The sequence below is a fragment of the Balaenoptera ricei genome, chromosome 7, assembly GCF_028023285.1.
Source record: "Balaenoptera ricei isolate mBalRic1 chromosome 7, mBalRic1.hap2, whole genome shotgun sequence".
NCBI lineage: Eukaryota > Metazoa > Chordata > Mammalia > Artiodactyla > Balaenopteridae > Balaenoptera > Balaenoptera ricei.
In genome coordinates this window covers 91,841,883-91,856,154 of record NC_082645.1, presented here as the reverse complement: position 1 = coordinate 91,856,154, position 14,272 = coordinate 91,841,883, and the positions used below count along the sequence as shown (strand labels likewise).

Below are 14,272 nucleotides of genomic sequence, written 5' to 3'. Positions count from 1 at the left end.
TACAGCAAGAAGCTCAGCTACTTCGTTTCCATCTTCATCACAAGAAATGAACTCATCTACATGAATCATTTGATGTAAAATAAAAAGAACTCCTTTAAGTAGAACATTATCACAGGGTCAAAATGTCCCCCTTTGGAAAGGAAGGAATGAGCATAATGTAGCTTTACTGTAACAGTAGGAAACCATTATTTTGTTGCTCACAGTGGTATCTTTCAGCTAATGTTTTCTTTTAGGATGAAACATAAATCCAAAATGATATCTAAACTAATTAAAATAATGTCATCAAACGAGCTCTCTGATTAGAGCCAGTGATCATTAAACTAGCTGGAAGCCCAAGAATTCCCTACTTTTCAACAAAGCGATATGTTAGTTATGTGAATTATTTCGTAATACACCCTAATGAAAGGATTAATAAAGTAAGATATAACACAATTCCTGAGCTCTTACTATGAGCCAGGCACTGTGCTAGGCACTTATATACATTATCTTGTTTAATTCTTACAACAGTCTTACAATGGTTTACTGATGGTGTTTCTCCCCAGATCACAGATGAAGAAACTGAAATTGCTTGTAATCAAAGAATATGGTACATGTGACCACTGTCATTGATTTGCTAATGTAGGGGAGGAAAAAAATATCATTTCTTCCTCTTCTAAATTCTCAGCTGGGGCACCTATAACAAAAGACAGGTTAACAGGGGGAAGGCATACACATTTTTAAATAAAAGTTTTACATGACATGGGACCTTTCATAAGAAAATGAAGACCCGAGGAAATAGTTAAACCTGAGTATTTTTATGTGTACTAGGTTGCATGAAAAGTGGAGACATCGAGAAATGTGATAGGACAAAAGGGGTATGTGCTAAGGGTGGTAAACTGCGGGACACTTAGCAAGGCCTGTTCATTCAGACTCCTCTCAGCATCCCTCCTTCTTTGGAGATAAAGATGCTCCTTTCCTAAGGGTATGGAGAGGGCACCTCTCACATGAGGAGCTCATGTCCTGACTCAGGGGAAGGTCAGAAATCCTTCCTGTACCTGTTGTTTCTCATATTTCTTCGGCTTAAACTATTCCAGGGCTTCCCTGGTGGCGCAGTGGTTAAGAATCCACCTGCCAATGCAGGGGACATGGGTTCGAGCCCTGGTCCTGGAAGATCCCACATGCCTCGGTGTGACTAAGCCCGTGCGCCACAACTACTGAGTCCACGAGCCACAACTACTGAAGCCCACACACCTAGAGCCCGTGCTCCACAACAAGAGAAGTCACCACAATGAGAGGCCCGCGCGCCGCAAAGAAGAGTAGCCCCCGCTCGCCGCAACTAGAGAAAAACCCGTGCACAGCAATGAAAACCCAGTGCAGCCAAAAACAAATAAAATAAAATAAATAAATTTTTTAAAGAAACTATTCCATATGCCAAGGTGTCATATTTGGGGCTAGCATGTCTTGAACCTCATCAGTATCTATGTTGGACTGAGGGGAAAAATGTGAAGTAGTACCTACAAATAAGAAAATAGGAAATAGAAGTACACTAGAAACAGAGGGAAAATAGGAAATAGGAGACTGGAAACTGAGAAGAAGGTTACAGTCATAATAGATGACTGTGTCCGACATTGAGCTTCACTCCATTGCTTCACTTCCTCCTCACAGCTCCCCGATAAAGTAGATATTATTGTCCCTGTATCATTTTTACAGATGGAGAAACTGATGGTTAGAGCTTTTGACTGACTTCCCAAGGCCACACAGGTAGGTGATAAATGGCACTGCAGTTAGAAACCAAGGCCTGTCTGACCCCAGGGCTCTCGTTCTTAACCACCATAAAATACTGCCCAGAAAGGATGGTAATTGTTTCTGGATTACATCGAAGCGCGTGGTGAGGAGGGACTGGGAGGGAAGAGGGAAGCTTAGCCAAGGGGACAGAAGAGAAAGAAGACAGACCGGGAGGACTGGAGAAGGAAATGCAGAAATAAAAGTCCACTCTGCATAAACACCCTGATGGGTTTACTTATCCCAAGGGAGAGCTGAGGCAAGGGCGGGAGCCGATCAGATAGTACTGGGACTTCTCTTCATCCCTCTTCGGTGAGGCAGGCAGTGTACCCATCCTCAGGCCGGGGAAGGCATTCTGTGTTCTCCAGCTGCAGCGCTGATCAGGCAAAGTGCCATATCTAACCAATTATTTTGGAGTTTGGTGTGGCTAGAACACTGGCTTGACTCCCTTCCTCTGAGTAGCAGCCGAAGGGATTAAGAGGCCTCAGTCTGACGCAAAAAAATAAAAGAGAGGGAGAGAGAGAGAGAGAAAAGGAAAGCTGCACATATTTGAATGCTGTGCTAATATCCTGGCTGTGTCAAACAATTGTATAAATCTTCCAGCAGTCATATCAAGGGCCTGGCTTTAACATACTGTCCTTAAAGAGAGCAGATCGGAATGAAGGATGCAGGGAAAAGAGGCTGGGATCCCTAAAGAGAGAATTTGCCTCAGCAATACAAATGTGTGGTGGTATCAGAATTCTCTCTCCTTCAGCCCTTCCCTGATTGCCTGGTATTGCACTTAAACCAAGCCCCCAGCCCTACCCCACCCCTTTCCCCTAAATGAGTGCTTCCCCCTGTCCCGATGCTCGGTTCCATCATCATCCTAGGAGTGGAAGGTAAATCTAGGTTTTGGAAATTGAGTGGGCCAGAAAGAAACTTCATATACCCTTCTTAAAAAACCTTACCACATCCCTACCCGCCTCTCCCTACTCTCATTTGTCCTCCCAAGGTCAGACCAATACTTTTGGACTAAAGGCCTATTAAAAGACCATTTTTTAAAAAACAGGTAAGTCATGACTCACATACAAATATAAAGTTAACCTGTTTCAAAAGTTTTATTTAACTCTATTAATGATAGAATCAGTTAAGATGTTACAATGGGTAAAAAGGAGAATTCAAAGTCTCACAAATGTGTAGACCATCAGGAATGTTGAAACGGATGTATAAACAGTTACAAAACTGGCAAAACTGGTCAATATTTACAGGGCAATAACTGATTGCATTCCATTAGACACAATTCATTTGTATTTCTCTGGATGAGATTATTGCACGATTGTAAAATAGATGAAGACAATGACAAGCAGAGAGAACCTGAAATAAAACCCAACCATAAATGATATTTTTCAGGATGCCTAAATATCACAAGTCATGTCTGACAGTGTACCTCTGTATTAAGACCACTGTACTGATTTTACTTCCAATGTTCCACCTCAATGTGTCGAGAAATGGAGGAGTGTGGTCCTTTTTAAGCAGTATGACAAGACATCACTTTGAAAACATTTCAGATAATTTGCTGATCCGTTAGTTTAAAAGATAATTTTAAATTATTCAATGCAAAATAATTATAAATTTAAACAAATTATTTTGAATAAAAGTTGCCTAGGGAGAAAACAGCTTTCTAGATTTGCAAATGAGAAGGTGGGCTCTGGATGGGAGGATAAAGATGAAAAATGTCAGGCTCTTGGTGATACTTTGCTCTACTTTCTCTGATTCTGAGCTGGAAGTAGAAACAGTAAGGATAGTAAAGCAGAATATAAAGGGTGCCCTGAAACAACAGCAGCGTGTGCCTCAGAGGGACACTTTAGCCCCAGTTAGCCACAAGCACCATCAGCCCCAGTGGTGTGTCAGGAGGTCATGATCATGGGAAGGCTCTTGTTTCATGGTTAACACTTCTGCCCAGGCCCATGTGGGGAAACATCCAAACAGGACAAAACTGATGCCTCCAGCTGCTGTGCCCTATTTCCACATCTGTTTAGTTTCCTCTTGGTTCCTGCTCCAGTCCTAATTTCTGCAATCTGATTCCTGGCTACTCTGTCTCCTGCAGCTTTATTCATTTCCAGTCTCACTGAGTGAGTATTGACAATTTGCTAATAAATGGGCTATATTCTCTGACGTGTGGCTTCAGAGAGCCTCCTGACTTCATTCCTCCACATGTAGTGGAGCATTGGTTCTCCTGTTTCAAGTCAGCTCAATCCTGTGTGGTGGGTCCTCCCCTCCTAAGCCCTTAGCTACCATTGCACCTCTTTCCTCAAGGTCACCCTGCACCTGAGCACCCTAATGGGTTTGCATTCCAAAGGCTCTCTGCTGCTTCCCCCCAGGAACCCAGAAGCACTACTTCAAACTACTTCCCGGCTCAGCTTCACCCTGATTAACTACTTGTTTGCTGAAATAATTACAAAATTCTGATTCTCCCAACTTGTAGTAAGAAAGAGAAAGTAAGCAAAAACAGTAAAATCAAATTTAATTTTGGCCATAATGATAGGAGTTGATTTGGTAGGTAAAAGAGTTGATTTGATAGGAGTTTGGTAGGTAAAATTATTAATCTATACCAAAATCATAGTTATTTTAGATCTTCCTCACTTGTTCCTTTAACAGGTATTTACTGAGCATATTCCATGTTCTAGGAATTTATCTAGCAACTAAGGACATAGTAGAGAATAAAAAAAGACAAAGTTTTGGTACTCAGAGTTTATACTGTATATCTAACAGGGTTTCTTAGAGTGAGGAGGTAAATAGTTAATGATTTACAGAGTTCTACTTTACAGAGGGGGAAATTTTAAGAGTCTAATTGGTATGCTAATCTGTGTTCTCTAAGTTAATCACAAACAGAGTGACCAGAAAACTCGTGGCAGCAACCTGAAATAAAGGCATAATCTTTTTTTTTTTTTTAATTTATTTTCTTTATTTCATTTTTGGCTGTGTTGGGCCTTCATTGTTGCCCGCGGGCTTTCTCTAGTTGCAGCGAGCGGGGGCTACTCTTCGTTGAGGTGCATGGGCTTCTCATTGTGGCGGCTTCTCTTGTTGCGGAGCACGGGATCTAGGCGCTTGGGCTTCAGTAGTTGTAGAGCGCAGGCTCAGCAGTTGTGGTGCTTAGTTGCTCCGAGGCATGTGGGATCTTCCTGGACCAGGGCTCAAACCAGTGTCCCCTGCATTGGCAGGCGGATTCTTAACCACGCCACCAGGGAAGCCCTAAAGGCATAATCTTGCAAGCCTTAAAGAGGTAAGCCACAGCAAACATCCTGGCCTGTATTTTCCTTCCAAATTTTCATTATGAAAAATTTTTAACATTCAGAGAAGTTCAAAGAATAGGACAGAGAACAACTATATACTTATAACATAAATCAATTGTTAACATTTTGCTACAGCTGGTTGATCTGTAATTATTTATATTTATATATACATATATACGTACATATATTTAATTTTTTATTTGAAAATAATTTCAGGCCTACAGAAAAGTTGCAAGAAAAATAAGAAGAATCCTCTCACATTCCCTTTACCTAGATTCACCAATTTTTAAACTCTTGCCCCATTTGCTTTTTTTTTTGGCCAACCTGTGATTGAACCCGGGCCCTCGGCAGTGAGAGTGCAGAGTCCTAACCACTGGACCACCAGGGAATTCCCTGCCCCATTTGCTTTTACTATATTCTATGTATGTGTGTATGTACATTTTCTGAACCGTTCGAGAGGAAGTTGCATACAATGTGCCCCCTTTCCCCTATATTTTTCAGTGTCTATTTCCTAAGAACAAGGACATTTTCCTACATAACCACTGTATATTTACCAATTACAGGAAATTTAAAATTGATGCTGTCCTTTTTCTTAATTGAAGTATAGTTGATTTACAAGGTTGTGTTAATTTCTGCTGTATAGCAAAGTGATTCAGTTATACATATATACACATTTTTTAAAAATATTTATTTATTTGGTTGTGCTGGGTCTTAGTTGAGGCAGGCAGGCTCCTTAGTTGTGGCATGTGAACTCTTAGTTGCGGCATATATGTGGGATCTAGTTCCCTGGCCGGGGATCGAACCCAGGCCCCCTGCATTGGGAGCATGGAGTCTTAACCACTGTGCCACCAGGGAAGTCCCTATACATTCTTTTTTTTAATATTCTTTTCCATTATAGTTGATCACAGGATATTGAATATAGTTCCCTGTGCTATACAGTAGGAACTTGCTGTTTATCCATTCTGTATGTAATAGTTTTGATGCAATACTTTTTTTAATCTCATCTGTAATCCACATTCTAGTTTGTCAATTGATCCAGCAGTGTTCTTTTTGGCCTTTTATTTTCCTCTAGTACAGGATGCAGTCCAACATCACATATCTCATTTAGTTGTCACGCGTTTCTCTAGTCTCTTTTATTTTATAAATTTATTTATTTTATTTATTTATTTTTGGCTGCATTGGGTCTTCGTTGCTGCGCGCGGGCTTTCTTTAGTTGGCGCGAGTGGGGGCTGCTCTTCGTTGCGGTGCGCGGGCTTCTCATTGCGGTGGCTTCTCTTGTCGCAGAGCACGGGCTCTAGGCGCATGGGCTTCAGTAGTTGTGGTTCGAGGGCTCTAGAGCACAGGCTCAGTAATTGTGGGTGCACGAGCTTAGTTGCTCCACAGCATGTGGGATGCCCCCGGACTAGGGATCGCACCCCTGTCCCCGCCACCGGCAGGCGGATTCCTAACCACTGCGCCACCAGGGAAGCCCTGTAGCCTCTTTTAATTTCCACAGAACATTTCCACAGCTTTTCTTTGTTTTTGATGACACTGGCATTTTTTAAGAAAACAGAACTTTAAAAAAAAATGTTCTTCATTTAGAGGTTGTCTGATATCCATCTGGTGTTGCAGATTCAGTTCTCCTAGAAGAAGACTTTGAGACAGAATTTAAGGGTCAGGTATTTACTAGGCTGTGCCCTTAGGATCGATACCTGCGTGTGGAATGGGCGGTGGGGGCGTTGGGGGAACAACACAACCAGGCAGAGGGAGAAGTTGAGCTGTAAGGTGGGACTGACAGCCAGAGCCGACTCCAAATGGACCTCTGAAGCTAAAATGGACCCATCAGGATTATCCCCCATTGGTCCATAGTGACCAGGCCTTTCTACTTCCACCTCAATCATCGCTGACAGTTGGCTATCCTAGAAGGGCATGACCTTGGGCAAAGGGTCTCTGTGTAGTAGCAGCAGTCTCTGAAGGGCTATTAGTTGGATGTGGCCTCTTGACAGCTCTCCCAGGAGTTAGTTTGCCCTTGTAGGGGGATCTGGACAATGCATTTCCATTTACCACATTCCATGATTGAAATCAGATTTTACATTCCCAGCTGGACAACTACTATGTGTGTGTACATATATATATATATATATATATTTCTTTTCTTGTCTTTTGATTTTCAATGTTAATTTACAATGTTGCGTTAATTTCTGCTGTACAGCAAAGTGACTCAATTATACATATATATACATTCTTTTTTTACATTATTTTCCATTATGGTTTATCCCAGGACTATATATATATCTCTTTCTGAATCTTTTGAAAGTTAAGTTGTAGACTTCAGCCCTAAAAACTTCAGCATGCACCTATAATAAAGAAGAGTCTCCTACAAAACAACATCATTAACATACCTAAGAAAATGAAAAAATATCTTAATGATATTCAATTCATATTCAAATTCCCCCTATTATCCTAAGAATATCTTTTATAGAGTTTTAAAATCAGTATCTAATCAATGGTCACGTTAAATTCCTTTTTTTTGGTCTTTTCTCTTTTAAACTGGAACAATCCCTCTATTTGTTTTTCCATATCAAAGACTTTCTAAGGAGACTGGGTGTGATGTCTTGAAGAACCTTCCTATTTTTCAGAGTGTTTTTTTTTTTGTTTTTTGTTTTCAAATTTGAAAGGCATAAGACATAATGTCACAAGAACTGAGGAAAATACCATTTGCTTTTTCTTAGATGATTTTAAGTATTAATACAGATGAAATAATTTTTAAAGATGTGGACTATCTTTGTTAGAATAATAATTGAAGGCCTGCTTTTATATCCATTATTAATTAAGGAGAGTCAAAGAGAAGTAAAGAGATAAAACGTTTTTTTTTTTATAAAACGGTTTTTATACCGTTTTCATTACATTTTTATAAAATTGAGTTGTCATTATTTGTGCACGTATGTGTTTGTGTGTGAAAACATAGCCAGATTCTACTTCACGTTCACATCTTCTCTAACAAAATAAAGCAAAATAAAAAGCCACTTAGTATTTTTTGTAATGTGTTAGTGAGAACAGGAAATGAAAGAATCATATTATCTTATCCCATCATATTATGTTGTATCATAATCATATTATATTATATTGTTAGTCCTTTAAATGTAGCACTCTCATTATACGCAGCTCTAATCCTCTTAAAATATTATGACTCATTCATTATAACAAATTAAGAAAGACATGAGACACAAGAATCTTTTCAGATTATTTCCGAACAGGCTTCTTTACCTAATATCCTTCAATTGAGTTAGTTATGAGTTTTCTGATGGAAAATAAGCCTATTCCTGCTAGGTGTTTGTCAAAATACTTGCAAAATTTGTCAGTGGCCACCACCTTGACAACTGACAAGAATATCTTCCTGTCTCCTCCCTCCTTTCTCCTTTCTTCTTTTTTTAATGGAAAGAATTTACTGTTAAAACTATATTATAGGACTTATTTTTTACCCGAAGATATATCCCATAAAAACTAAAGGAAGTGGGAAATCTTCAATATAAAAAGTATACAATTTTATGTGGGATAAATATAAAACCAAATATTTAATGTTATGAATAGGATAAGATATAATAGAGAACAGGTCAATTTTGCCTATTTTGAGCCAATCTATTTTGGCTCAGCACTATTCCTTGAGTGTCCATTATGTTTAAGTCCCTGTACTGGACCCTTTGAGGAGTCACGAATTTAACTGATTAATTCATTTATTTATTCATTCACTTTTATAGTCTCTAGGGCTAAATCAAGCTTAGGAAGGAGAAGGAAATGGTGGGAAAATATACATTTTTCCATAGGAATTTAACTATTAAATAGTCTACATTCCTCCTAGATTTCATAAGCCTACTTTTTAAAAGAACACCATGCTATTTGGGCCAAGTGGTTTCCAGACACACAGAGTATGCCAATTCAAACTCCCTATCCAGGTGACATCAGCAAAAATAGTGGAGTAAGGACCTCAGAAAATTCTCTCTTCCACAGAAGCAACAAGAAACTGGCAAATGGTCAGAATCAAATGTTTCAGAACTCTGGAAATTTCCCAAAGGCTTGCAACAATCTGGGGAGTGTTTATCTAAGAAGAAGAAGGAGGAGGAGAAGGAGGGGAAAAAACTGTTCAATCTCAGTAAAAGAAATGAGCTTTGTGGCATTTTTAACTTGCCCTAGTCCCATCTCGGACTCTCCTGCTTTGTGATATTCTTGAAAACCAACAGCCTGCATTCATGGTGAAGACCAGCAGCCCGACAGCCACTGGAAGGAACAGAAAGGGGCTGGAGCTCCTTCAAAGCTTCATCCCCAGAGATTTATTATATGACCTGTTTGTTCCCTGGAAAATCCCACTTGCAAGACCGTCTATTTGACTTAACTCAGAGCTCATTAAGTGTGAAAAACTTTTTCCCCATAAACATTAGTTGAAAACAATTACAGGCAATTACTTAACTTTGCAGCTGCCTGAGGTGATGGATACCAGTTGGGGGAAAACATTAGACTAACAAAAAATTAAAAACAGAATGAGACATACAGAGGGGCTTTGGGAAGCTTCTGAATCAAGAAGGCCACATGCATGTATAGGGTTGTGCTCATGCCCAGGGCTCTGTGCACTGACAAGAAAGACCTAAAAAGGCCCTAAGCTCTCACCTCTGGATGACCTTGAGATTCCATGCAAGGGAAGTGGAAGCTAAGGCAGAGTTGAAAATGCACCCCCAATATGCACACAGAGCCTCTCACCAAAAACTGGGTTACTTATTGGTTCTAGGCATTTAAGGAAATTTCCAGGTCTTACGTTATACCTTCTGAGCTTTGCGTGGAGGTAAGAACAAAGGAAAGATCACATGGGCGATAAGACAGACAAAAACTTTGATGTCTCTCTAGATTCCTGTTCCCATTTCAGTTCAGGCAACTAAGGATTTTCCTTACTTTCTTGCCAGCTCAGCCATACATTTAAAAAGATGATTTTTACATTTAGTACAGTGGCTTTTAGAGATTTTTGTAGTGAAAAGATTTAAAAGAATATCTATAATACCATATTGCTAGAAACACAACTCCACCTAGCTTTTGAGATATTATTGTTGTCCTTAGGAAGGTTCTACCTACACTGTCATTTCTTATCTGACTATAGTAAGGAGGAAAAAGTTATTATGTTGACTGCAGTGATGCATTGTTGGGGAATCCTGCTTGTCTTTTTCTACTGTTCAACCTCAGAGCCAGGCTTGAACCAGCTGCCAGTTTTCTCTTATCCTTGAGGGGCCCCAGAAACTCAGCACTTACCTCTCTCTCAGTAGCTGATCTACCTACTTCTCTTGTCACAAATCTCTCCAACTTCCATATTCTTTGCTCCGCAAAAATTTATTTTTGTCTTAAGGACTTTACTATTACTCACTAGAAGAGAATAATTAGATAGCAAAAACATGACCAATATGAGAAATTTACAGGCATTTCATAATTTTACAAATCATGGTTCTGATTTCCTTTTAGGATAATTTTTGTCTTCCAATTTTATTCTCTTAAAGAGTTGTTCTATAGTTAGATGAAGACCACAGGAACCCTTCCTCCTAAACCACAGATGTAAGGGTTTGTGGATGCTATCAAGACAACAATGGGGGACCCTCTCCTCTCCAGAGAATATCTGGCACCTCTGAGAATCACCAGATTGAGTGGTACCCAAATCAGTCATCCTCTGTCCTGATTAGGACTATTATGGACATTATTTTATAATCCTTTATTATTAAATGATCAAAACATCTGAATATAAACTAGATTCTGATTGTGGATACACTTTTTTTTTTTTTTTTTTAAGGATCCTTGGCTTTTACTTTCTTTCTTTTTTATTTATTTATTTAGGCTGCGCCATGCCTTAGTTTCAGCATGTGAGATCTTCTTTGCGGATGTGAACGCTCAGTTGCAGCATGCATGTGGGATCTAGTTCCCCGACCAGGGATTGAACCCAGGACCCCTCCGTGGGGAGCATGGAGTCTTACCCACTGGCCCACCAGGGAAGTCCCTGTGCATCCACTTTTAACCACCTGGTTAACACAAGGCTTTATACCCTTCTGAAACTCTGAGTTGATATATGTTAGATTTTCTTAACTCTTTGCTCCTCATTTTTTAGCCTTCCTTTCATATCTTTCATATCATTGTCTCTCTGTGTTACATTTTGGATAACTTCTTCAGATATGTCTTCTAGTTTACATTCTCCCTTCAACTGGGTCTAAGCTACAATTTTATGCATCCATTAAATTAAATTTCAAGATTAACTTTGTAATTTCTAGAAGTTCTATTTGATTCTTTTTTGGCCTCGCCATGCAGTATGTGGGATCTTAGTTCACCAGCCAGGGATTGAACCTGTGCCCCCTCCACTGGGAGGGCAGAGTCTTAACCACTGGACCACCAGGGAAGTCCCTCTATTTGATTCTTCATAAAACTTTCTTTGCCCAAAGTCGATATTCTGCCTAAAATTCTAGTGGTTATTGGTGCTTCTGTCTTTCATATTCAGGTCTTTTAAAGTGTTCTGCTAAATTTCTGTTTTCTTGTGTATAAAATGAAAGGACTAGAGTAGATTATCTCTACTATCTCATCTTACTTTAAGGACTATGATTCTGTGGTTTTTAGCCACCTGACTCCATCCTCCTTCAAAGAGATTAAAGAATTGAAACTGGTCTGTAAAGGAAGAGCTCCCATTCCCCAAGCAATAATGGCAAGTTGAAAAAGAATAAAAGTAATAGAAATGATAACCAGATCTTTGGGGGTGAATATGGGGCATAAGAAAATTGTTTCCCTTCACTGTACATCACATATGAAAGAACTTTTATAGTGTTTTCTCTCCATGCCACCCCATCCCTCTTAGCAGAAAATAAAATAAAGTAAAATAAAATAAAATAAAATGAAATGAAATGAAATGAAATGAAACTACACTTAGCAAGGCAGCACTGCATATATGCATTGACTGATAGAAGACCATGGCTAAGCCACAGAATCAGAACCGTACATCCTGACCCATGGCCAGGAGAGCCATTAAACTGCATCAAGTGTAACATTAGAGTAACCAAAACATAGAGTTTCAGGGTTGGCAGAACTTTAGACATTAAGTCCAGTCACATTCGATGCCAGAAAAACCTTCAATTTATGGTTGTCTCATTAAACATCTCTAAGTATGAGAAATGTGCCATCATCTGACAAAGCTTTGTGCTAGACTGAAAGCTCCATGGCTTCAGTTCATTGCTATTCACTTCTGTTTCACTGGGGCCTAGAACACATAGGAGATGCTCAGGAAATATGTATTAAATGAATAAATGCCAATTTTTAACAACTATAATCTCTAGAAAGTTTTGCTTTATATTGAGCTAAAATTTCTCTTTCCGTCATATTCTTAGCTTTACTCTCTGGCCAGATAAAACAATTCCCTTCTCTGCATGAAAAAAGTTACCCTGCTCTTTCTTTTCCAGGATAAATAGCTTCCACCAGTTCATTCAACACTCCTCCCATGATGTCATTTTAAGCTTTCTCTTCAACCTGTCCCCTCTCTTCTGGACATGCTCCAGTTTATCCTTGTTCTTCATAAATTTAATTCCAAGGAAAGAACACAGTACCCCCGGGTACATTCTGACCAGCTCAAGCAGAGTTGGACAAATACTCCCCCAATTCTATTAAAACAGCCAAGGGCAAATTCACTCCCCCTCTTTTTATTTTAGGCTGCCACATCCCTTTCTTGACTTACTTGAGCTCATGGTCAAGGAGAAAGCTTGTGCTGAGCAGAAATTTAGCATGCCCAAAGGTCAGAAGAGGTCACCAAAGGGCACCAATCTCAGTACCCTGGGTGAACGGTGCCCATCCCGTGGAAATGCAGGTGAAAGTGGTTGATTGGGATACCTTCTGGGTACATCACATCAACTCCCTTCTCATGGTTGTTGAAAAGGCACTGAATAAACCATTAGTTCATATTATGTATCTCTTTAATGTAGGCTTACCAAATCCATTTTAGGGTAATAATTCAGGGCCTGTAACTGCTGCCTAAGCACATTAGAGCTGGGAAAACCTGTTTGAGAAGATGATTTGCTTTGCACTGTAACTGGCGTAAAGTTCAACGCAGGTGTCGCTTAACAAGCTAGTTCCGAAGTGAAAGACAGGTAAATTCTAAAGAACATTCTGGACACTGCCTTTCAGTCAATTTTCCAGGTCGGTATGGTGGAATTAGACTTTTTTAGAAGTAATAGAATGACCATTCTGAATATCTCTTTCCAGAACCTTCAAAACTTTATCTTGAATGCAAGCAAAACTAAAATGTTTTTGACTCAAGATATCTATGGTTACTATTAACATGACTATTCTTAGGTGGCTTTAAAGTTGAGCTTAGAATTGCCAAGATTTTTCTTTTAATAACTAGTCACGTGAGTTATTAAACATAGTTTCAGGGAATCAGACTTTAGGCTTGAAGTGGTTTGTCTGACTTTGTCTTAGTAGAGAAAATCTGTGATGGACAGAAAAGATAGAGGAAAGTGTTCTAAAAGTAGAATTTTTAAAAAGGAATTTTATTGTATCAAGTGATTTGCTACTCAGTTTCTTCCAAGTTCCTTGTCAGGAAATAAACTGCTTGCATTATGTTTTAGTGACGATATATTGTGTTACTTGTATAGGTGCCAGGATATTTTCTGACTGCTTTCTTGGGCTTGAGTACTTGGAGAAATACTTGGCTTTTGAATTATCAAAAGTACAGACCGTCCCCGACTTACGATGATTCAACTTATTTTTTGACTTTATGATTGTGCAAAAGCAAAGCACGTTCAGTAGAAACTGTACTTGGAAGTTTGGATTTTGACCTTTTCCCAGCTAGCAATGTGCAGTATATGATATAGCGATACACTCTCTCCTGATGCTGGGCAGCTGCAGACACAGCCCCCAGGCAGCCACGTGATCACGAGGGTAAACAACCAGTACACTTACAACCATTCAACTGTAGCCCCCTGCAGTGGAAGCGCAGAGCCCTAATCACTGGACCGCTAGGGAAGTCCCTAGGAGAAATTTTTTGAATACCCATTCTGTGCAAAGCACTGGATTTGGTGCTACTTGGAGGCATAGACAGTAAAAGAGCTAGAATACATTGTCCTGCCATCTCTGACCTTCTCATACAAGTTTAAACTAAATGTCACCTGTATTTTTCAGATTTGGCCCCTGGGATCCTAAGTGGGAATGTGGCTCATCCAAAGTCATGCAGCTAATGACATGTAGAACAAAAATTTAGA

General features: G+C 39.6%; 1 protein-coding gene across 4 annotated transcripts in view; it reads left to right on the top strand.

Annotated features, from left to right (window-relative positions):
- The window catches only part of CMKLR2 (chemerin chemokine-like receptor 2), a 46,875-nt gene that overhangs the window by 14,814 nt on the left and 17,789 nt on the right, over positions 1-14,272 (top strand). For 2 of the 4 annotated variants that reach the window (XM_059928534.1, XM_059928533.1), the window contains exon 1: positions 4,779-5,023. The exons of 1 other annotated variant lie outside the window; for it this stretch is intronic. The gene's annotated coding sequence lies outside the window, so the exon portion shown is untranslated. Of the gene's footprint in view, positions 1-1,689; positions 1,741-4,778; positions 5,024-14,272 lie in introns of those variants that run through there. One more of the 4 variants, XM_059928536.1, reaches the window with a different exon arrangement.